At 37.6% G+C, this 24,103-nt stretch overlaps 1 long non-coding RNA gene across 1 annotated transcript; it reads right to left on the reverse strand.

Moving 5' to 3' along the window:
* Positions 1-11,280: 11,280 nt before the first annotated feature.
* On the reverse strand, positions 11,281-15,562 carry LOC102662431 (uncharacterized). Its single transcript, XR_003265246.2, has 3 exons — positions 14,991-15,562; positions 11,677-14,387; positions 11,281-11,542 (listed from the first exon to the last, which is right to left on the reverse strand). It is a non-coding gene; the product is annotated as an uncharacterized lncRNA (long non-coding RNA).
* Positions 15,563-24,103: the final 8,541 nt, after the last annotated feature.

The following is a 24,103-nucleotide window of genomic DNA, read 5'->3' on the forward strand; positions in this document are numbered from 1 at the left end:
CTTGAAAATCCTGATGAGTCATTAGAGACATCTAACAACAGCTTTGAAAATTGCCCCATGTGTGGTGTCGCTTGTTAATGTTAGGATTCAACAAGCGGTTCTCCTCAAATTTCAACCAGCCCGCATCAATTAGACCTTGCACCTTATACTTCAGGGCCCTACAATGCTCAATGGAATGTCCAAGAACTCCTCCATGATATGCACATGTTGCGTTTGAGTTGTATCCTCGGAAAAATGGAGGTTGAGGAACCCTGGCAGGGGTTATGGTTACCATTGCATTATCAAGTAGATATGGGAGCAAGTTAGCATATGGCACCGAAATTTGGGGTGAATCCTACAAGCTTTTTGCTGCAAAATTCCTTTTGGGTTTGCGCTATAGGTGGTGTTCGTCATTGGAAGTGCGGTAGACAGACTTTGTGGTTGATTTAGGGATGGCCTTTGTGGATGATTGGGTGAGAGGGATTGTTATTGGCTGAGTAATGACATTGTTGGGCTAATGGGAAATTTGACCGTGTAGGAATGGCAGTCATAGCAAGGGTTTATCCCTCATTCTCATCCACTTCATTTGTCCCAGCTTTCTCACTCATCAAAGTAGGATGATCAAATTTGCCTCTTTTCAGACCCGCTTTGATCCTTTTGCCGGCGAAGACCAAATCCGCAAAGCTTGAAGGTGCGTACCCCACCATTTTTTCATAGTAAAACACTGGTAATGTGTCTACTATTATTGTGATCATCTCTTTCTCCGTCATTGGAGGTGCCACTTGAGCTTCTAGGTCTCTCCACCTTTGGGCATATTCTTTGAAAGATTCATGCCCCTTTTTGCACATGTTCTGTAGTTGCATCCTATCCGGAGCCATATCAGAATTGTACTGATATTTCCCAATGAAGGCAACCATTAGGTCTTTCCAAGAATGGACTTAGGAAGGTTCCAAGTTAGTGTACCAGGTAACAGCTACCCCAGTAAGACTTTCTTGGAAGAAATGTATCAGCAGTTTCTCATCTTTTGCGTATGCCCCCATCTTCCGACAATATATCTTTAGATGGTTCTTGGGGCAAGTAGTCCCCTTGTACTTGTCAAAGTCTGACACCTTGAACTTGGGAATGACCATGTTTGGGTACTCGGAACAACTCTTCTACATCAGTAAAGGCATAATGTCTACCTCCTTCAACGACCCTGAGCCTTTCCTCTAGAAGATCCAACTTTTCCCATTCCTTCCATAATAGGAGGGATTTTACCTATTGTGGAATGCAAGGGTTGTGGTTAGGAGCGAAATTAAGGGCCCTCCAAAGTGTTTTGCAGAAGTATACCACAAACTACTTGCCCTTCAGTGGCATATCCGAGGCAAGGCTCAAAGTCGACTACATTGTGGTGGGGAATTTCATGTGTCTCCCCCACGGTTTGAGAGACATGTGCATGATCGGTTTGGGGTTGTCAGCTCTCAATGAGTATGGGAGTGGAGTTATTGACATCCTCACTGGGAGTGTATGCCACATTGGATGGTGTATAGTTGGGAGGCAAGCCATATGGTGGGAAGGCATGCTTGTTTTGAATTTGCACATAATAGGGGCCGCTCGTACTTCCCAAATCTTTGCCTACCATAGCTGAGGTTGGATGATTCATTTGGTTGAGGCCAGATGGGGGCATCGGGTTCACCTTAGCAACAGCACTGGTAGCGGCAACTGCAACCGCATTGGCTTCCATTATCTTCTTCATGCTCATCATGGCCTCCATCATTGTGGCCATCTGTTCTTTCATGGCCTCCATGTCGGCCTTCATCTGCTTTTGCACCTCCTCTACTTCACCCATTACTCTAGCTTTAGCACGAGTTCGGTAAGGGTGTCATAAAGTGTGTTCTTTCCTTTTGATAACAATGATTTAGTTCATTTTTTTTCAAGGAAAGAATGCAATGAGCAATGCAACCAATGAAAAGCATGGATGTATGGGAATGATGTACAGTTGAAGTATTGCGAATTTTTACGCAAGACATAGGGTTGAATCAATTTAGATTTTCAACATGGTCCATGACATCTTTGTCAAGGTGAAACTAGAAGTAACAAGGACATCAATAATCCTAAATGTGTTTGGCAGTGATGTAACTCGATCCATCTTTTGCTCCAATTTTTGCAAGATGGTTACTTCCATGCTTCAACTTGACTTGATGAAACTTTTTGTAAAACCATGAGCTTGGTTCAACCCCATAACCCAAGGAATGGAAATTTTGATCGCCAATACTTCGACAACATTTCATAGAGATGAAAGACTTGGGAATACGTATGCTATGCATGGAAAATGTAATTATGAGATTGAGATGCCCGAAGAAACATCATTTCCTTGTTAACCACGCATTAGGTACCATGCTCAATCATTTTGTTTTGTTGTTTTTTTTTTTAGAAATGGGTTTATGATCCCAACATGGTTGGCTCATGGTACCTAACACATGCAACTAAGAATGCAATGTGAATTTTCACGCTTCCTTTTTTTGTTTTTGTTTTGCAGAGGAAAACGCAAGGATCATGCATGAGCAAACATGAAAACAAAAGGTATGCAGTTTGTAGAACAAAAAGTATGTTGAACGTATATGCATGATGATGCAATGACTCATGCAAAATGTGATGCTAGAATATGATAACGGACAAATGCAGGAATGATATGTTCATCATGATGCCATGAAGAGATGCTTATGGGATGCATGATATGAATGCATTTACGGACATGAGAGCCCGAAAAATTATCTCCTCTTACTTGCGTATTCGGGGGCACAATGCCCCATGTGTGCAGTTAAGAAGGTGATATGGACCTTCCGGCTTCCTGTGACAAAAGACGAGACCAACATACAACGCATGCATGACGACATGATGCAGATGCGCAAAAGCGCAATAGGGGAATGTACACAGCATGGCAATATCCTTAAATAAACATACAGCAAAGGCGTACATGACATTTAGGTTATATGCATGGCAGTGTTTAAAAGGCACGCAGTGTGTTCACTTCGTGCCCCTATTTTAGGGACCTAAATGGGAGGAACTAAAAGGCTTTTAGTGATAATTCCCAAGGTGGTCATATCTCTCTTGATGGTTTCTAGAGGTATCATCCCCTTCGACAAACATATTGCGGTAGTAGGGACTACCAGCAACAATATGTTATCAAAGAGAAAAACTCTAGATGAGGGTTCACTATTATCAAGCAAGTCAGAGATCCAGCATGACCACAGATTCACCTCCACTCCTTATGTTCCCATGGACCTGGGTATAGGGCCCCTTTTCAACTCACCACGTGTACAAATAGTGTTTTGTGTGCATCAAATGAATAAATATCTACCTCATGCATACATTTCAAAAATACACCAAAAGTATCAAAGAGCTATATACAAGAATGTAAGAGAAATAAAAGGAAACCAACAAAAGAGGAAGACATGATATTGCACGAGATTAGAAGGCCTAACTCTCTAAAAACAGTCCCCAGTGGAGTCGCCAACTGTCGCAACCTACCCTTCGGTAGGAGGGCGACGCGAGGGCTCACGGGTGCGTTTTCCAAGAAAAGAAAATGCGCGGAGTCGCCACCAACGTTTATTCGAGGAAAACATCGGAAAAACTGAAAAGGTGTGGTCTACGAACTTTAATCGTGAAAGGTTCGGGAGTTGTTTTTACGCACGGGGAAGGTATTAGCACCCCACATGTCCGTCACAAAGGACGGCAGCCTTTGACCAAGTGTGCAATATCATGTCTTCGATTTGTTTTATTTTTCCCTTTTTTATATCTTTTTGTGTTTTTATGCTTTTTGTGTTTTTTTTGTATTTTTTATCTTTTTGTGGTCGAGAAGGGTGTTTCCCTCGCTCCTATGTATCCTCAATTGCGATGAGGGAATCAGACCTACGTAGTTCTTTTAGAACTGAACGTTGGTTAAGTTGTTTTTATCTTTTTACGCAAGATATATTTTGACCGAACAAAAGTCATTTAAGGCATTTGACCATTAAACGATCTTTTAATTCTTTTAAAAGGAGAGAAGCATTAAGGCATTGGACCATTAATGATCTCTTGGTTTTGAAAGGAGAGAAACATTAAGGCGTTGGACCATTAACGATCTCTTGGGGTGGTCGACAAAAGCGGGGCTTTTGCTCCTACTATCCTCAATTGCGATGAGGAAATCAGACCTACGTAATTCTTGCAAAAACACCTTATGTGTTGATTTTATGCTTTTGAACGGTCCATGTTAACCAATAAAAGCAAAGAAGACCGTTGAAGGCGTTGGACCTTAAAACGGTTTTGAGTGACTTTTGCGGACGAAGCTTGATTTGTGAGTTGATTTTAGCCTTAGTTTCACTTTGTTTATTAGTCAATTCATTCAAGGAAACTTCCAAAGAAAAACGTCCGATTGATTTTTTTTATTATTTTATTCAAAGATATTTTGATTATTTTATTATTATTTTTCAAGATATTTTGATTATTTTATTATTATTTTGCCTTTTTTTGGGTTTAACCGTGGTTACAGCGTGAACGATCGGTTAAATTTTGTTTTAACAGTGATTAAACGAGATTACAACACATATAATCGTTTGAAATTCATTTTATCATTTATTAGGTGAGAAAACGACTTAAATAAACAGTAAAAAGCTTGTTAAAGCAGAAAAAAAGAAAACTGAAAGTAAGAGAAATTGAAGTGAAAGTACACAAAACAAGTAGGGACCACTAAGGGTGCATAGAATAAATTGAAAGATTCGATTTTAGGAACTTATCGGTTGAAGACTGAAGAACGAACGAAGAATGGTGAAGAACGATGAAGAATTTCCACAGAATCGCTTACAGAAGCGTTACGGAAGCACTTCGACTCGATTTTTCTTCACGAAAACGTGTTTTTTGCCCAAAATAGCCGAAATGCATAGCCAAGGGGTCTAGAAAATATTTGAAACAGTCCTTCTCCCCTATTTATAGGGAAAAAGAAAGGTACTTGCCGCCAAGAGACTTAATGAAGAAGGTTTCTAAGCGCACCCGAATTACTAAGTTCGCCTCCCTTTTCGTACTTTACGGAAGTGTTTCGGATTTGATTTTCATCTATTTTTCTCTTCCCTTTCACCAATGTTAAGTGAAATATGCTTACCCAAGGTTTTCAGAAATTTTACGGAAGCATTATGGAAGCCACGGAAGCCCCGAAAACCATTTTTCAACAACGTGGAGGAGCTTGCCATCCAGTTGCTTCCTCCTTAAGCAACCCAATTTCCAAAATGTTCCACAAGGGCCTAGATTCGAATTGCTATTTACACCCCTATCTTGATAAGTTCACCCCCATTTTTTCCTTTTTGGTTGTTTTCTTTCCGAAATCTCACGAAACTTTACGGATTCCACCATGATGAGTATTAAGCCTTACGAAGCGATCAACAATAGTCCTTGGATGAAATTAGAGTGTAATAGTTTATTTACACACACCCCACTTTGCTAAATACACTCCCATTTTCGTGTTTTTGACCGGTTCTTCTCGAAACATCTCGGAACTTTACGGATTCCACAATGATGGGTGTTTAAACATTTTGAGGTGGTCAAGCGAAAGTCGCATGCCAACAAATAATGGTCCCCGAACGAAATTAGGGTGTGACACAAGTGTACTAAAAGCATCGTAATTATAATATTTATAAAAAAAACAAGAACAGGAATCTAAAACTCTCGTCACTGGTCATCCTGCTCTCCTGATCCTGAATGCCCTCCTCATCTATCAAATGTAGCACAGGAGTGGCTGGAGGAGTGGTAGTCAGTCCCAGGACTGGTGTGGCAAGGTCCTCTGGGAGATCAAGTAATGTTGTAGACGGGTCTGCTGGAAGATCAAGCACTGGTGTAGGAAGGTCTACTGGCTACTAAAGAGAAGATTGATCCACCACTGGAGAGGGTGGATCTGGTGAAATCTGTGGTGATCTCTCTGAAGTAGTAGCCTCATGCCTTACCTGTGCCCTGCCTGCCTAAAAAATGAATGGCTCAAGGATGGTGGGCTCAGATGATGCATCCTGTACCTGGTGAGGTACCTGAGCACTGGGACCCTCACCTTTTCTCACAACAAAAGGCAAGGTTCTAGGCCAGGATACCTTCTCAATGAACTGCTCTACCAACACAATGGACCCTGGAGGAGCTACCACCTGCAAGCTCTGCAGTAATAAAATTTGTCCCTGATGAATACTCTGAAGCATGGCTTCATAACACTGAGAGTCCTGAGTAGATGAGCTTCGAGGAGCTGGTGTAGGAGTAGCATAAGTGGAAGGAGCTGGTAGAGTAGAAGAAGAAGGAACATCAGCTAGTCTCACCCTTGCCTTCCTCGCCCCTCTGAAGTTAACTGTTAGATCATCCACATTCCAACAGTTTTTCTTAATGTAGGCCATGTTAATGGTCGGGCTCAGGCTCTCATAAGTCAGATTGTCAGAGGTAACTCCTCTAGCTCTACATAGGGAAGTGATCAAGGCTGGAAATCTGAGCCTTGAGGAGTTACTCTAAGCAATAGAAGAAATCTGACCTGAGATAAGGTCTCCGATGTTCATGTCCATGTTAGTCACCAAGCCATAGACCAACTTAGCTCTATCCATATTTAGATCTGAGGTGTGGGATGTGGGAGTTAGGTTGGAGTAAGAGAAGACACTCCATGTCTAGGCTAGTGTCATCAAATCTTTTCTGAGAAGCTTCCATGGCTGGCCCTCAGCATTCAAAACAAACCCCTTGTGGGGAATACAGAGCCTAGCATCAATCTCCTGAGGATTAGTCCTCAACCTACAAAATCCAGAGTAGGTGGGTAAAGATTCCCCCTCCTCCAATACCACTGTGGGAACTCATTCAGGCTGTCTGCATCTATTTTGATCAGGTGTCCTCGTACTCTGGCTTGCTTGGGTGCTTACTCCTCTGTGGTGTATAAATTAGCATAAAACTCCTTCACCACAACTACATCTATGCATCCATCTTGGAGATTGGTGAGGCATTCGTGTAGATTACGCCTCTCCAATTCTACTTTAAACTCGTCAAACTCAGTATGATAAATCTGCGCATTTCTCTTCGGAAGGATATTCCGGCCGAGAATGTTATCGGTGTATCTATTCCAAGTGTCCAAAGAATGGAATCGCCTGGTATCATATTGAGCCTGAGGTTTGGAAGCAGTGCTTTTCCTCTTCCCGGATGCCATCTACAATAAAAAGAACCCATCAGTTTATTAGACCAGAAGTTATCAAGATTAAAACAGAAAATAAAAACCAAAATTGGCAACGTGCGCTTAGCGAGACGCAGCTCGCTTAGCACGCCTTAGAAAAAACAACACACTGGTTTAGCGCAACAGGGTTGCGCTTAGCCAGTCATGATAGAAAATTTTTCTCTCCATAATTGGCTTAGAGAGATAGGCACTCGCTTAGCGTCGAGCACTTTTATTTCAAACAATGGCTTAGCGAGCAGTGCTAGCTTAGCCTTATGCATGCCGCAATGAATAACGCTTAGCCCACGGGGGCGACGCTTAGCGCGAGCAACACTTCCAAAATTTTGACTAAGTTATATGGGCTTAGCGACTAGGCTCGCTTAGCCCAACCTCTGTCGCAACGAATAGCACTTAGCTGGGCCATGCGCGGCTTAGCACGAGGCAGTCAACAAAAATATTTGTCTAAGGTACCTGGGCTTAGCGAGACAACACTCGCTTAGCCATAGGTTTGTCATAAATGATCTGTACAGTGGCTTAGTGCACACGGCAGTCGCTTAGCCGCGATGTTCATAATGAAAATGAACATTCAACAACCTGGTTGAACTCGCTTAGCGCATGCATGCCAGTTAAGCGAGTTTATCTGGAAATGTATATGTTCAAGGCTTAATTGATGATAGCAGCACAAACGTAACTTCCTTAGCATTCGGGCTATTAGGCCGATAAACTATTAATATATATGTATATATATGAATTCTAATGATAATGTTGTTATTCCCTTATCAAGTTGCAGGTACATACTTATCTATTAGCAATAAATTATCTATAAGCAATGAATTATCTACAAGAGTTATTATGCCACTACATGTAAGGACCCGAAGCTCCCACCCAACGCTATAAATACCAAGTTCTATCTCCCCCTTTCGATTCATTCTCAATTGACTCACGTACTTACTTAAGCGTCGAAATCCTTTGTTTTGCAGGTCCCCCCTCGTGTTCCCCAAGTAGAGGTCATTTGCAAATCCGATGGGGGAGATCATGGAACCCCTCTTGACTACGTCAATCCTAACATTAGTTCGCTCCATATTTTGGTAAGTACAATAACAAAATAATTAAATTATTAATACAAGTAATTTTAATAGTATATATTGAAAGAGTAAATGAAATAATAATTTAGATAAGTAGTAATTAGAAAACAGAAGAATTATTTGTGTTTATCCTCATTATGAAAAAGAAGCACAATTCATCAAAGGTTTTGATAATGGATTTCAGTTCCCTGCTTTAATTGTGGTTATTGGTACTTGGTAGATATAAAAGTCACATTCACAAATTTGAATATTTGCATGATATCCTGGTAGTCATGAAACAGTGGTAGGACCTGTTGTAGTAACTAACCTTGCAACTAGAAAACGTTGTGGGGGTTGGGATAGTGCAGAGGAACGAGTTGCTTCTGCTTGAGCTTGTGTTATCTATTTTCTTCTATGACAATAAAAATCAAATTATTTTATTCTATTTGGGTCTTTGGGTGCATAAAAAAATTCATTGGTTCCTAGATTTAAACAATTACCTTGTGAATTATGTATGTATTAGAAGTGGGAAATGCTCTTTTGAGATTATTGGTTTGTTGCTTAGTATAAGAAAGTTCACTAACAGGGAAATATAATTCCTTCTTCATACGAAGTGTTACCATCTTAGATTAATTTCCCCTTAATCCTTCCCCATCAGCCTCAAGTCTTTTTAGTTACTAACCAGGTTGCATTGTTTTCGTTCTTACATTTTATTCATTAATTGAATGTTTCTCTTTGCAAATAACTTGGCTAACATTTGTGATTATTAGGACAGGTTTACTTCCTTGAAATTCCAAATGAGGTCATTGATAGTTTGGTAAACTTTTTAGAAGTACACTTTTCACTCTTGCACTAAATTAAGTATGAAGGTGAAAAAAGTACCTTACCAGTTTCCTTAACCATGATTCATGATATGTTCAAGTTCAAATTCTATGATCGTGCCACTCTTTGACAAGATGCTTAGTGCAAGTGAAGCCGGTTGAATTGGTCGCTTGGTTTTACCAAAAGCATGTGCTGAAGTAATTTATCTTAACTCATCTGTTGAACTGGCATTTACTGTTGCCATTTTATATTAACTAAAAATTCTAGTAAAAGTTGTTTTTCTTAACAAGTCTGGTAATTTGTTAAAACTGAAAGAGGAGAGGATTGTGCAAACATATTTCCCTCCAATCTCTCAACCAGAGGGCCTTGCTTTACAAATCCAAGATATTGTTAAGTGTCATATTTCAGTTATTATTGGGACTAAATTGTTAACACTTATCTTTTAATTGTATTAGTTTTCTTATAAACTAACCTTAAATCTAGTTGTTTTACATAAATTGTACAATTACTAATGTTGTTTAAATATGAAAGATTCATCCATAATTTTGTAGGTTTTGATAGTTCTTTGTTAGATCCAGAAACAAAGCCAAAAAGAAGGGCAAAATGATCTTTTCACAAAGGTTTCTGACCCCAAATTTGCCCAGGCCAACTCGTCTGGGCTAAAGATCTTACTTCAGCCCTAAGCAAGCGACTCGCCTAAGCGAGTGGATGCCTTCAAGAGTAAGCAACAAATTTGCATGGGCAAGCTACAGCTCGCCTGGGCGAATTTGTCTGCTCTCCTAAGCTGTTTTCTATAAATAGTCATGCATTGTTGAAGGAAGGGGATATTCAACAGAAGCAAAATAATGAGAAAAACGCAGAGGAAGAGGAAAAAGAAGGAGAAAAGGAAAAGTAGAGCCGAGGAGCTGTAGAGTTTTGACCGTGGATCGCATCCTTTATCATTTCTCTTGTTAGTCTTGTGTATTGCGCAATGATCGGTTAGTTTTTATTAAGGACTGAATGTAATCTTTGTACTTTTATGTATCCCTTTTGATATTATATATGTATGAATTTTTTCTACTCATTATTGGTGATTTCATTCAACTTGCAATATTTAATTCTATTTGATCACTAGTATCATGAAATTGAATTGTGTGAGACTCAAAAGTAATCTTAGAATTTGAACTAAATGATTTTACTCTTTACGTTACGTTTCCAGGAATAGAGCATAACGTTTTGATTGTAAAAGGTACAAGAATATGATTGTAATGTTGGGGTATTTACTTCATATGCGAGAGATTGATATTTGGTAAATATTCTTAGACCTCAAGTGTGAGGGATCGACTTGGGATAACTTAATGTGTGCATTAGTTAGAAAATTATTCATATATGTTAATCTTATTGGGATACTAAAGGTATGAACGATGAAATTCAATCTTATATTTTCTTGAATTAATTAAATTCATTTTCGTAATTTTACGTATTTCCGACGCTCTAAATTTTGTTATTTCCGTTATTCTCATAATTCTTTTATTTTGGTAAAATCCGTTATTTTAACTATTCTTTTACTTTAAGTTGTCTTTAGTTAGTTAAAGCAAACTAATGGCATTCGATTAAATTTGTACATAACTATTGAGCTGATAACCTTTATTCGAATGAATTAAGTAACTCAAGTCCATGTGGAAACGAACTCTTTTTATAAATGTGTAAACTTGCAATGACAATTGGTACGCTTGCCAAAAGTCAAACATATATGAAAGGAAAAGAATGGATGTTTCAATTTAGATTTTGGCCAAATAATTAATAAATAACAGCAGGATGTATGTTTTAGGTGTACTAATTTTTCACTGTGTTAAATAATCAAACAGCTTACCTAGAAGACATTATGTTTTAAGATACCAACTACAATGGTTTTTGTAATGTATTTTCTTTATTTTCTTTATCTTCCGAGAATGTTTACAAAGTTTACTTCACTGATGTTTTTTAATTGTTCCTTGGGCAAAATGTTGCTCATGTCTTTGGAGATATATTTGATTGGTTTCTCTTCATTGAAAAGCAATTGATTTCCGTACCATTTTTAAGTTTCAATTGCAACATGTGTTTGCTTCTTTTTTTTTAGTTTCATCTTGAAATTTTGTTACAAAATTGTTTAAACTTTTTTTCTTAAATTTATGCAGTAACATTTAGCCGTATAGACCCTGAGGGGAAACTTATAATGGGGTTTAGAAAGGCAACAAATTCTACTGCAGTAGAGGTAACAATAACTTTTAGTTCATATAACAAACTCAAACTTTTAGAATTGATATTTAATCACCCATTAAGCTGGAAACACTAACCATCTAATATGCCCAATGGTCTCATTCAAGTGAAACTTCCTATTCTGGTGTTTATGAGAATCTACCTATATTAAGTAGTTACTCTGGCCTTCTTCAGTCACAAAAGGGATGTTTAGAAACCCACCTAATTGTGTTGTCTAAAAAAAGGAACTCAACTGGTGGTGACATGAATTGGCAAAACATTGACATGCCTGAAAGTAGAAAAAGAGATGAGTTGTCGTTGCCACTAGTGATGGTTCCCGAGAAGAAAAGAACTCGGATTATTGGGTCAAAAAGTAAGAGGTTTGCTTATTGATAGCTAGGATGCCCTGCAGCTAAAACTTACTTGGGAAGAGGCTCAAGATTTGCTTTGTCCACCTCCTAGTGTTAAGCCGAGCATTGTCATGATTGAGGATCATGTATTTCAAGAACATGAAGTAAACAATTTAGAAAGAGTAATAATTTTATGAAATTCACCCATTCTATTAGTGTTAGGTTAAATTGATATTTTTGGTGTCTGTTTAACTTAGACACCAACTTGACCTTAATAAATATGTATGAGCCTTTCATTCTAATGAGTTTCTTAATGCATTCATCTTTTTGTCTAAATCTAAAGAAGAAAATTTGACTTCTAGAAGGTTGAAACTTCTCAGATATGGGTAATTCGGTTATGTCAAGACACAAGACACTAACCAATATAAGGGAACCGACGTAGAAATCAAGATTCTAAGACAGTTTAAAAAATTTCATGGAAAGTGTTGACTTTCTACGATGGTGACTTCAAAGACGATTTTTGAACCATCGTGGAATGTGCTATAAAACCGATGTAGAAATCCTATTTTCTAGTAGTGAAGAGAGACTACTAACTTTGTTTTGTGAATTTTTATACATATCAAAATATGTATCTTACACCATATCATATATAATTTTGGAATAATCATATCGTTGCATCAGATACATATTGTATTTGATACACTATCATATCTATGCATGACATCACAGTAATACTGATTACACATTGACAGTTATCTTACCACTATTCATGTCATTTTACTGCTTTCCCATTAACATTTTATACTGCATATTAGAATAAAGATTGTAGGGATTTTTCTTATCAGAATTACAAGTTTGAAATCTAAAGATACCATGAAGTTGGGAGAAAAAGAGTAATTTGAGCAAAAATAGATACCATGAAGCTGCCTCTTCAAGGGCAAAGAGGACACCACCTACTGGTGCACGAAAAGCGACAGCAACACCGGCAGTAACCCACAAGTAATCATGCCCCGCCAGTCTCGGTCATTTTTGAAACATCTAAGCCAAGTGCAAGTCAAGTGATACTTGGGAGATCCACCCTGCCCCAATAAAGAAGTTATGCATGCACCTGTATGTACAATAGGCCCCTCTTTGCCCACCACAAATCCAGTAGAAACTCCAAGGATAAAACCAAATATTTGTCACAGTTAAAACCATATATAAGTTTCATAAAGACACTGAGCATTCACCAAGAAGTAAAAATTATTATTTTGTTCTTACCACTTAAAAGGGGAAAAGCACGATGTATTAGGAATGAATCAACACAAGCTAAGGGGGTGTAACAAGCTACACCTAGTGGCAAAAAATATTTTCTTGTTGTGGTTGTATTCTCTAATGAAATCCTAATAACATTTTCAACGTATCTAGTTATGTGAAATTTCTTATCCATTGCTAGTCAACTGGATCAAAGAAAATAGATGGTCAATATAAGAATAATCCTTTGAATTTAATAGGAAAATTTTCATAGTTTAAGCTATTTTTTATTCATTTTCAGAATAGATTGAGGATCAAATTGTTTAATGTCTAGCCATTGAATCCGATACTGTGTCAATAAACAAATTCACCTCAAAGTTTAAGTGTAAGCACTGGAATAATAGGTTTTATCTCGCATTTTGGTAGGCCTATCCTTTCCATATTATTTTGCAAAAACACCTAAGATTAAAAAAAAGGTAGAGAAAGAAGTATAAGAAACACCAAACATGTCACAATAAATAGTATGTATATACAATCACCTATCTTGAATAATTAAGAAATTGTTTTAACTTTTCCTTGGTAATATCCCCTGTAGTGCATTGATAATATTCACTCTTCACTAAAATTCTTTTATCTGAAATAGAATACTGGTACTTTGGGTCATTTTCATTTGTTCAAGGAGTTATTCAGTTTTTATCCGTGTTTATGCCAAAAGGGTAGACTTGCTCCTAGCATTGTAGTATTATTCACCTTTACAAAAAGGGTGCTTGGAGCCAATATATTTTGAGCATCGACGCCATTGAGATATGCTTTTACCTCTGGAATGCCAGAGCCTACAGTTGCTGGAGCAATGAAAGCACAAAGTGCAGCAGCAGCTGCTACTAAGCACATATTCACACCAGCATATGCTAAAAAAGCATCAAGATATCTGCACTAGAACTACTAATCTGTGAGAATATATGAACACTAAACAGTAATGCCAACCATAAAGAATTGCATGACAATGATTAGTGATAACTAATAACTGATAGAAAATAATTTCAACCAAGATCCCAAAATAATTTCTACAAGGATTTTTGTTCATTAAATTGGTGAATTATGATAGAATATAAATAGAGAGATAGTTAATATACAATTTAATCCGTGAAATGTTGTTTATTTTTGGTCCATGAAAGTTATCATTTGTACAATTTAGTCTTTCAATGTATCAACTTGCTCGTGTTTTAGATATGCCAAGGCTACAAACAACAGTATATTGAACCTCAAACTTCTTTATGGAATTTATTTAGAAAAAAGCTAACTTTAGGCAACATTTCAAGGCATAGTGAGGTTCCTTGTGTGGTAAAAAAAATTGCCTTATTGGCACAAGAACTGTGGTTTATGCAGAGGAAGTAGAATGAAGATTCCATCAAGGGACAGAGATTATTGCAGCCATCTTTATAGAAATGGCATCTTGGGCAACTGACTCCAGGTTACAAAGCCAACTGATTCAGTGCAGCATAATCTACAATTTTGCCTTGCCCCAGCCGCACATTAGAATCCCACCATCCCCTAAAATAAACAGAAACAAATTAATAAACCTAGAACCCAGATTGTTACACCTAACATGGACAAACTAAACTACCCTATTAGAAGTCTCGTGTATTTCTATAAGATGTTGTCCAAGACATACGATGTACAGTTTTCATCCTACCAATGATAGAATCTTACCAAAAAAAATGAAGTAGGCAATGCCAAAGCTTTAAAAAAATTGTTCATCTATGTGTTGAACATATACAAAATGATAAAATTGTCCTAGTAAAATAAGAGAAGAAACAGGAAAGGAAAACACAAATATAACCACCATAAGCAGACTAGTGAAGTTGAGTCATATGTACAAGATTGTATCTATAAGCAAATGGTTTATATAAATTTTATAAGATAAAACTTTGTGTACGTATCTTTCTCTACACCATTGTAGCAACATAGTCCCTAGCTTGGATATCTCCACCCAGTAGGTAGTTGGACACAGTAAAGCAATCCCAAATAAATCAAGATTAGCGGTAAAGAAAAATATCCACATATCATTGTTTGATTTGAGAACCTTATGTAAGTTTTGCCCTTTTTCAATTCAGGACATTCAGGTACAAGAACACAACTGGTGCAAGAACTTACCTGGCTTATTGATTGTACTTGAAACATTCAATTTTGGATCAAGATTGCTCTGAGGTAACAAGATTGCTCGGTTACGACGAACCCATCCTACTGAGTGCTTCTTGAGCCACATTCGGTTATGACTCCAACTCCAAAGCCTCTTTATAAGCCTTCCTTGCTTCTTCCTCCATTTTGTTTCCTTCGTAGCACTCCCCCAACATGCACCATGCCTTCGCGTTTCGCAGACTCAGCTTTCACCGACTCGGTCAAATCGGCCAGCACTGAGTCAACGCGTCGCTCGCTCATCGTGATCTTGAGCTCCGCCCTTTTAAGCAGCGCATTGCTCTTCTTGTCCTCAGCAAGGGACCCCGCGGCGAGTGAGGGCAACACGACCTCGATCGAGTTGGTGCAGAAGCCTAGAGGTCGAGGGCCATGGACTTGAGGAGGTGCGAGACGCCATGGTCCTTGGCAGTGACGCGGTGGCGGTGACCAACGACAAAGTAGCAACAACAGAGAGAATGTTCGAGAGAATAAGGGTTTCAAAGAGAATAGCAAGGCGCTAGAGAAGAGCTCGTTCAGAAATATTAAAAAAGATATAGTCTAAATAGAGTATAATTCGCTAACAAATGTGTTCCACAAAGAAAATATAAAATTTAATCTATAAACGTATGAAAAGTGTTATAAATATATATAGCCAATTAACTTTCATTCGTATCGTTAATAATAGTGTGGATCGTCAGCATAGGAAAATATTTGGGGATTTGCTAGAGGCACCCAGCAGAACTGCTGGTGCACCCAGCAAATTTTAAAATTCCCAAAAATGCCCTTCATGCTTTTTTGCAAACTTGTTCCGTTGACAGGGGCGGAAGAAATCTTCTGTGGGACTCCACGGAAGAACCTTCTTTCGCAGTTGACATTATAACTACAGAAGAAGGTTCTTCCATGGAGTCCCACGGAAGATTTCTTCTGCCCCTGTCAACGGCAGAAGAACTGCGAAAGAACCTTCTTCTGTGGGACTCCACGGAAGAACCTTCTTCCATTGAGTCTCACGGAAGAAGGTTCTTTCGTGGGTTACTTAGTTAAATTATTTTGTTAATTTTAAGATTATTTTGTACTAGTTAAATGATTTTTTTCTCTGAGAAGTTGACCAAATGGCCGATTCTTCTACACACCGCATGATATGTGTCGGTCACATTTTTCCTGAAATTTTTTACAGTAAAATTCATTTTGGACTCCTCGTTCTTCACAGTTACACACACTCCAGTCACGCACTTCTTCCTCTCTCCATTTCACTAACTCTGACCATGCAATTGGCATTGGTCTCATTGCATTCTCTATAAAAATGACGAACAAGGCCAAAGGAAAAGGCAAGGAGGTCGCCGGAAAAGGTTCTGCTGGCAAGCGCAAAGGTGCCTTCGACGACGACAAGACCGGTGGCGGCCGAAAGAGAAACAAGTGAGGTGTCCTTCAGTTTTTTCTGACGATGAATTAAATGCCGCGCCAAGAAGGATGGACATGCCAGATAAGGGCCAGAGTAGCAGGCCACGTGTCGTCCCTAAAGAGGAAATGTTGGCCCGAAACTAATTTTTTTGAGTTTTGGGCCTTTTGTTGCAGGCCCTTTTCGAATGAACTGGTGTCTGCTGTTATTTTTTTTTGGATTCGTTGACGTGCAAACATGAGGCAGGACACCTTTGGAGAGTCTCACGACTTTCCAAGATAACTTTAAAAAAACTCCGAACAGGGGTACTTAGGCAAGTTTACATGGCCCGAAACCAACTTTTTTGAGTTTTGGGCCTTCTGTTGCAGGCCCTTTTCGAATAAACCGGTGTCTGCTGTTATTTTTTTTGGATTCGTTGACGTGCAAACATGAGGCAGGCCACCTTTGGAGAGTCTCACGGCTTTCTCAGATAATTTTAAAAAAACCCCGAATAGGGGTACTTAGGCAAATTTACATGGCCCAAAACTAACTTTTTTGAGTTTTGGGTCTTCTGTTGCAGGCTCTTTTCGAATGAACCGGTTGTCTCCTGCTATTTTTTTTGGATTCGTTGACGTGCAAACATGAAGCAGGCCACCTTTGGAGAGTCTCACGGCTTTCCCAGATAATTTTAAGAAAACCTCGAACAGGGGTACTTAGGCAAGTTTACATGGCCCGAAACCAACTTTTTTGAGTTTTGGACCTTCTGTTGCAGGCCCTTTTCGAATGAACCGGTGTCTCCTGTTATTTTTTTTGGATTCGTTGATGTGCAAACGTGAGACAGGCCACCTTTGGAGAGTCTCACGACTTTCCCAAATAATTTTTAAAAATCCCCGAACAGGGGTACTTAGGCAACTTTACATGCCCCGAAACCAACTTTTTTGGGTTTTGGGCCTTCCTTATGCTGACTGTTCCACGCAAGGTTTGATGAAATAAGCAGTTTTGTGAGCTGGGTTTGATGTTACACAATAGTTAGTGACGTCAGAGGACAATGACTGACGTGACCCGACAGTGAACGACGTGAAAGGAGGTTGCTTTAGTTTTACGCTTCACGATGTAAAATAGTCACGGGTCTGGTAAAAGTGAAGCCATGTGCCTGACTGGGCCATCTATATAAATGATAGATGGGGATGTCCATGGTACTCAACAACAACTGGTATTCAGAGTTTGTCAAATTAATTTTCGATAAGCAATGACATTCTTAGGAGAGACTTCGTCCCAGACGATCGTGAACTCAAGGTTGGCATTCATTTTTCCAAATGGAACCGTCATTCACAATGAGTGTGGGGTTTATTTTCAAAGTGCTAGTCCAGTGTGTAGAAGCAAAGCTTCATGGTGAATCAAAGGTGATTCAAAGGTGTTTTGATGATAACAATGATGATAACAAAAAATGATGACAAAAAGCTCAAAGATCAATTAAAGAACAACTCAAGTGAATTAAAGATCAATCAAAGCACAACTCAAGTGAATCAAGAACAATTCAAGAAGTTCAAGATAAGAATCAAGAAGAATTCGAGAATCAAGAAGAAAGTCTAGAGAATCAAGAAGAATTCAAGACTTAAGAAGAATTCAAGAGTCAAGAATCAAGATTCAAGGTTCAAGATCTCAAGAATCAAGATCAAGATTCAAGACTCAAGATTCAAGAATCAAGAGAAGACTCAATCAAGATAAGTATTAAAAAGTTTTTTCAAAACTTTGAATAGCACATGATTTTTTTTTTGACAAAACCTTTTACCAAAGAGTTTTTACTCTCTGGTAATCGATTACCAGATTGTTGTAATCAATTACCAGTAGCAAAATGGATTTGAAAAAGTTTTCAAATTGAACTTACAACGTTCCGATTATTTTCAAAAAGTTGTAATCATTACAATGTTATGGTAATCGATTACTAGTGCCTTTGAACGTTGAAATTCAAATTCAAATATGAAGAGTCACATTCTTTCACATAAAAGCTTTGTGTAATCGATTACACTTATTTGGTAATCGATTACCAGTGACTGTTTCTGATAAATCAAAAGATGTAACTCTTCAAAAAGGTTTTGACTTTTTCAAATTGGTTTTAAGTTTTTCTAAAAGTTATAACTCTTCTAAATGGTCTTCTTGGCCAGACATGAAAAGTCTATAAAAGCAAGGCTTTGATTTGCTTTTCAATACAGACTTTTACACTTTTACACTTATTCAATCAATCCCTTACAAGCCTTGAATCTCTTTGAACTTCTTCTTCTCCAAGGACTAACCGCCTGAATTCTTTTTGTGTCTCTCTTCTCCCTTTTCCAAAAGAACGAAGGACTAACCGCCTGAATTCTTTTGTGTCTCCCTTCTCCCTTGTCAAAGAATTCAAAACGACACAGTCTGAGAATTCTTTTGATTCTTCCCTTTCCCTTATACAAAAGTGTTCAAAGAACTAACCGCCTAAGAATTCTTTTGTATCCCCATTCACAAAGTATCAAAGGTTAACAGCCTGAGATCTTTGTCTCAACACATTGGAGGGTACATCCTTTGTGGTACAAGTAGAGGGTACATCTACTTGGGTTTGACTGAGAACAAGAGAGGGTACATCTCTTGTGGATTAGTTCTAGTGGAGGGTACATCCACTAGGGTTTCAAAGAGAATAAGGGAGGGTACATCCCTTGTGGATCATTGCTTGTAAAAGGATTTTTAGAAGGTTGAAAGAAATCTCAAGGACCGCAGGTCGCTTGGGGACTGGATGTAGGCACGGGTTGTTGCCGAACCAATATAAAAACTCTTGTGTGTTTGTTTCCTTCTTCCCTACTCTTTTACTTTCCGTTGTGCATTTAATTTCCTCTTTTACTTTCTGTTAAGATTCTCTTCTACTCCTCATTCTCTTAACAATTTAGTAAAAAGCCTTAGAAGAGTAATTTTTTAATTAGTAAAGGTTTAGGAATAATTAATTCAACCCCCCCTTCTTAATTATTCTGAGGCCACTCGATCCAACAAGTGGTATCAGAGTTGGTTCCTTGTAGAATGGCCTCCTCAAATCCCTTGTTTCCTGAAGGAAATTCCATTCATAGACCACCCATTTTCAATGGTGAGGGTTACCATTATTGGAAAACCCGCATGCAGATATTCATTGAAGGAATAGATCTAAATATATGGGAAGCAATAGAATTAGGACCACATATATCCACTATAGTAGATGTAAGCACAAGCACTACAACCCAAAAACCTAGAGATCAGTGGACAGAAGAAGATAGGAGAAAAATCCAGTACGATCTCAAAGCCAAAAACATCATCACTTCAGCCCTAGGGATAGATGAGTACTTTAGAGTGTCAAATTGTACTAATGCCAAGGATATGTGGGATACTCTCCAGTTAACCCATGAAGGAACCACAGATGTAAAAATGTCTAGAATAAATACCCTTACCCATGAATATGAATTATTTAGGATGAACCCAAATGAAAATATCCATAGTTTGCAAAAAAGTTTTACACATATAGTAAATCATCTTGCATCTTAGGAAAAACCTTTCCTAATGAGGATTTAATTAATAAAGTCTTAAGATGTTTAAGTAGGGAATGACAGCCCAAGGTAACTGCTATTTCTGAAAGTAAAGATCTTTCTTCCATGTCTCTTGCCACTTTATTTGGTAAATTGCAGGAACACGAGATGGAACTTCAACGCCTCAATCAGAATGAAGAAAATGACAAAAAGAAGAGAAGCATAGCCCTTAAAGCCTCATCTTCAATACAAGAAGAAGATTCAGATGATGAAGAAGATATTTCTTTCTTTGTTAAGAAATTTCAGAAATTCATCAAGAAAAGAAGAATTGACAGGCGTCAGAATTTCAATAATGGAAGAAAATCACAAGATGATTCTCAAGTCCTTAGGTGCTACAAATGCAACCAAATTGGTCACATCAAGGCCAACTGTTCGTCAAATGAAGAATGATCGGAGAAAAGTGAAAAGAAAAGATTTGACGAAAGAAGAACTAAGAAAGCATACATTGCATGGGATGACAATGATTCATCCGATGGTTCAGAAAAGGAGATTAATCTTCTAACCAAAGATTATGAAAGTGACGAGAACATCTCTCAAGGATGAGAAAACAAGGAGAAAAAGCATGATTCTCATCTTTGAAGATCTAGACACTTCAATCCTTAAAAAGGTAAATCAAAACCATTATCTTATTAAAATTTCTCTTAAAGTTGAAATTTTTATTCAAACAATTTGATTATGATGACTAACAATTCTTTATTTGTTTGTTTTTTATTGTTTGAAATCATGAGTATATTTGCTTGATTGATTTCATCTTATTTGCATGAAATATTCATTCATATATTTAAGTAAAATCAATATTCTTCATACTTGTGTTTTGATTGTTTTTGATAAAATTGATTATCTTCATGTTTTAATGTTTTTGCATGATATGATATGTGAATTGATTGAGAATTATTCATAAAGTATTTTCAAATATATTTTTCATAAAAAATATATATTTTGATAGTAACTCAAAACTTCTTCTCTCCTAGAAAGCCTTCTATTTTTGTTTTCTGGCTAAAATAACCACTGGTAATCAATTACCATAATAGTGTAATCGATTACAAGCAGTTATTTTTGGCAAAGTTGCTCTTTGGTAATCGATTACCATATTTGTGTAATCGATTACAACGTGTCCCTGCACCTATATATTCAAATTTCAAATTCTGAAACCTGCAACTCCTCTCTCTCTCGAAAACCCTCGCCCCCAATTTTTCTTCCAGCCATATCTCACTCAATTCTTGTCTAAATCACTCCTCGCAAAGCCCAAACTTCATCTTTTTTCACTCATTTTCATTTGAACCGATTGAAATCCTGAAAAAACCCCTCAAATGGCAGAACCATCGAAGAAGCAGAAAGGATCCACGAGTCGGAGTCAACGACATTCCGGGTCACAGGAAACACCTATTCCTCCCTCCATTCCCTCTGGATCATTGTTCTCATCAGAGGAACAGCGTATACGGTACACAAACCTCTTTTCATCTCGTTCCATTGTAGACACAAAATTCATAGATATGGAGTTCTTCTCAAATGAGAATTTTGAATGCTTCCAAGCATTTGAAAACTCCAATCTTATTTCATTCATGTCTCTGAAATTACCTGTCTATTTTGAATTAGTCAAAGCTTTCTATTCTAATTTAGAAATCCATGGAGGTATCCTAATGTCTGAAATCTATGGGATTAAGATGGTCATTGACCAATCCCTATTTTATGATTTAACAAAATTGCCTAGTGAAGGTGTGTCTTTTGAGGGTGCATTGATTGATGATTGGAAATTCGATTTTTCTATGCATGATGCCCGTCGGTTGGTTTGCACCAACCAAGTGGATATGACCGGAAGGCTTCTTGCTGGTTCATTGGCTTTTGAGAGCCGCATCCTCCATTACCTTATTGTTCGCATCTTACTCCCTAGATCTTCAAACCTTGCTCAGGTTTCTGAAGAAGATCTCATTGTCATGTGGGCCGTTCATAAAGGTTTACAAATTGATTGGGCACACCTTGTTAGATATCGCATGCATAAGGCATTGCGATTGAATGCCCCATTGCCTTATCCTCATCTTGTTACCCTTTTCCTTCAACACTTCAACATCCCTCTTGATTCTGAACATTATGTTCCAATCAAGAGATCATTCCTTATAGGCGCTTCAGTCATAGCATCCTTTGGTTATATAAAGGAGCATGATGGATCTTGGGTGAAGAAGGGTGCTAGAAATGTTGGTGAAAAAGGATATGAAGGAGAAGATTCATCTCTTCTTTCGAAGATTATGGAAAGGTTTTATGGTCTTCAAACCTTTGTTGGTGAGAGGTTTGATACTTTGGAATTGCAAGTGGATATGTGATTCAATGAAATGGAGTCAAGAATGACAAAGGTTGAAGAAGATGTATCTTACATCCGGTCAAGCTTTGATCTTCCACCACTGCCGCCACCATCATCTTAGATTTATATTTTAATATTATTAGTACTTTGATTTTCAGCCTTGTATTTTGGCTATATTATTATGGTATTTGAACAATTTACTATTTCCTTATTTGCATGGTATGGTTGAACAAGTATGTTATTTGACTATATGGATTTCATAGATAATCTATTTATGATTGTTGCTTCATGGTTCTTACTTCATGATTTGATTGATGTTTTTTTTTCTTTTTTTTTATGAATGCTGAATGAATGTTTAGTTCTATTTGCATACTTAAATTTTGATACGCACTTTGGCTTTTTGTTGATGCCAAAGGGGGAGAGAAATGGGATTAAATCAAGAACTCACATGAGTAATCAATTTAATTTTAAGATAAGCATAAATTCAAAAACAAAGGGGGAGAATTTATGAGAGTGATCGACTAGGAAAAAGTGTGTGTGTGTTCCTTGATTTCAGAAGTTGTCATCATCAAAAAGGGGGAGATTGTAGAAGCAAAGCTTCATGGTGAATCAAAGGTGATTCAAAGGTGTTTTGATGATAACAAAAGATGATGACAAAGAAGATAACAAAAAGCTCAAAGATCAATCAAAGAACAACTCAAGTGAATCAAAGATCAATCAAAGAACAACTCAAGTGAATCAAGAACAATTCAAGAAGTTCAAGATAAGAATCAAGAACAATTCAAGACTCAAGAAGAAAGTCTAGAGAATCAAGAAGAATTCAAGACTCAAGAAGAATTCAAGAGTCAAGAATCAAGATTCAAGGTTCAAGATTTCAAGAATCAAGATCAAGATTCAAGAATCAAGAGAAGACTCAATCAAGATAAGTATTAAAAAGTTTTTTCAAAACTTTGAATAACACATGATTTTTTTTTGACAAAACCTTTTACCAAAGAGTTTTTACTCTCTGGTAATCGATAACCAGATTGTTGTAATCGATTACCAGTAGCAAAATGGATTTGAAAAAGTATTCAAATTGAACTTACAACGTTCCGATTATTTTCAAAAAGCTGTAATCGATTACAATGTTTTGGTAATCGATTACTAGTGCCTTTGAACGTTGAAATTCAAATTCAAATATGAAGAGTCACATTCTTTCACATAAAAGCTTTGTGTAATCGATTACACTTATTTGGTAATCGATTACCAGTGACTGTTTCTGATAAATCAAAAGATGTAACTCTTCAAAAAGGTTTTGACTTTTTCAAATTGGTTTTAAGTTTTTCTAAAAGTTATAACTCTTCTAAATGGTCTTCTTGGCCAGACATGAAGAGTCTATAAAAGCAAGGCTTTGATTTGCTTTTCAATACAGACTTTTACACTTTTACACTTATTCAATCAATCCTTTACAAGCCTTGAATCTCTTTGAACTTCTTCTTCTTCTTTGTACCAAAAGCTTTCTGAAGTTTTCTGGTTTTCTAAACCTTGAAAACTTGTGCTATTCATCCTCTTCATTCTCTTCTCCCTTTGCCAAAAAGAATTTGCCAAGGACTAACCGCCTAAATTCTTTTTGTGTCTCTCTTCTCCCTTATCCAAAAGAACGAAGGACTAACCGCCTGAATTCTTATGTGTCTCCCTTCTCCCTTGTCAAAGAATTCAAAACGACACAGTCTGAAAATTCTTTTGATTCTTCCCTTTCCCTTATACAAACGTGTTCAAAGGACTAACCGCCTGAGAATTCTTTTGTATCCCCATTCACAAAGTATCAAAGGTTTAACAACCTGAGATCTTTGTCTCAACACAT

This window comes from Glycine max, chromosome 17 (assembly GCF_000004515.6).
Source record: "Glycine max cultivar Williams 82 chromosome 17, Glycine_max_v4.0, whole genome shotgun sequence".
In the NCBI taxonomy this organism is placed as follows: Eukaryota; Viridiplantae; Streptophyta; class Magnoliopsida; order Fabales; family Fabaceae; genus Glycine; species Glycine max.